Source organism: Anopheles merus, unplaced genomic scaffold, assembly GCF_017562075.2.
Source record: "Anopheles merus strain MAF unplaced genomic scaffold, AmerM5.1 LNR4000013, whole genome shotgun sequence".
NCBI lineage: Eukaryota > Metazoa > Arthropoda > Insecta > Diptera > Culicidae > Anopheles > Anopheles merus.
This window is the reverse complement of record NW_024427593.1, coordinates 359,592-361,274: the sequence shown is the minus strand read 5'-3', so window position 1 is coordinate 361,274 and position 1,683 is coordinate 359,592. Positions and strand designations below refer to the sequence as shown.

General features: G+C 40.3%; 1 pseudogene; it reads right to left on the bottom strand.

The window, feature by feature from the left end:
• Window positions 1–909: 909 nt before the first annotated feature.
• Window positions 910–979, bottom strand: LOC121600953 (annotated as a pseudogene).
• Window positions 980–1,683: the final 704 nt, after the last annotated feature.

Genomic DNA, 1,683 nt, shown 5'->3' with positions numbered 1-1,683 from the left:
ATGGTGTACCTCTTGGAATAAATAATGTATTCATCGGAATTCACATTGTTGCCGTATGTCGTATAACTCTCGCCGATGAAGAGCAGCAATTCTGCGAACTCTTTCCGCCGTTCAGCATCTTGAACAGTCTGGGCTGTCTGCACACGCATTTTTCCCGCAAACGCAATACCCTAAAATTGCCCCATAGCATGCTCTGCTAGATGTACTGCTGCAGAACCTAGACGTTGGTATCTGTCGGAACCAGTGTTGCGAACGGTGATAGTCGTCGACATAAAATTTTACAAAATGATACTTTTTGAAGCATCGCATTCTAGATCCACGCATTCATTCGACAATCACGGAAAAAATATCATTTGACACGATGATATTTTTGTGCTACAATCATTTGACTTTTTGATTTTACCGTACCTCAAGTGAACTAGATCTTCATCGAAAATGGGTCCTTTTCCGTGTTTTCGCGTGAATTTCTATACTCCTGTAAGAAAACACCATTTTCCTGGTTGACTGAGTGAAAATATCAAGTGGTCTAATGGCTAAGTATCGATAAATGCACGATTAAGCAGTTCTGGCGTCTCATGAAAAATATCAAATGACATTCATTCTACATTTTTTTGCAATTATGTCATCGCAAAAGCACTGATTGTTATTGCACAAATGATTGTCGCTTTTGGAAAGTCGTGTCATGGTAACCATGAATATCATGATCAAAAAATGATTTTGACACCCGCATACTGCGGATATCATAAAAACATGTCGACAATTAACAACACTGGTTCGAACTCGCCACACAATAGCATAACCTTGTCACCGAACGTTCGGCGATTTCCCATAACGTCCTGCAAGGCGTGATCGAGGGCGCGAGCTTCAAGAGCATGGATGTCTCGTTCCATACGATTCGTGGTGGTGCCCACTAATCTCAGGGTATGTGTTCCATCCTTGTCAAGGGGGAGAGATAACCTGCTCTACTTTCAAATGACACAACCAAACGATGAGTGAAGCCTGTTGCATAAATTCAGCCTGTGCTGACTGTACACGAAAGTTACAGGAACTGTTAGCGTCCAGGTTGAGCGATAGCTTGAATTTAGAGTGTAGCGTACGTACCCCGGTCTGCAGCAGAGCAGCAATTCTACGCGAAGCCCCTGCGATTGCAATTTTTGATTGGCGTCGCGTGTACGCAAGAATAGTTTTGAGCAGACTAATGAAAAATAATTTTATTTGAAGTTTTGCATGCGACTTTGCGATGGGGAGAGCATTTGACTTTCGCCAACGCAATACATGCCATTTTAAATATAGTAAAATAGCTCCATATATTTTCACGCGATATTTTGTTTATGTTGTTTTATTCGTTCTTCTTAATTTCACACAAATCAGTTTATTTCTCTTCAAACTATTTGACCGATATTCTCGATCGTATTTAAAAGCAAAAGCGAACATTTAAAACCATTGTTGTTTTAACGAGAAGGACGATTCCACACTGTTGCTGTTTACGAGTCCAACGATTGTCAAAATGCTTTATCATAAGGAATCAGTTATCAATCTATCTGACATGGCATGACTTGTCCATATAGCATTTTAATAATTACTGACTCTACGTTTGATTCGATATTTTTTTAGCCGTTACGACTTTTGTATCATCCCCGGAATATCCGCAATATTTTTTGCGGCGTGGAAGGATGGGGTCTT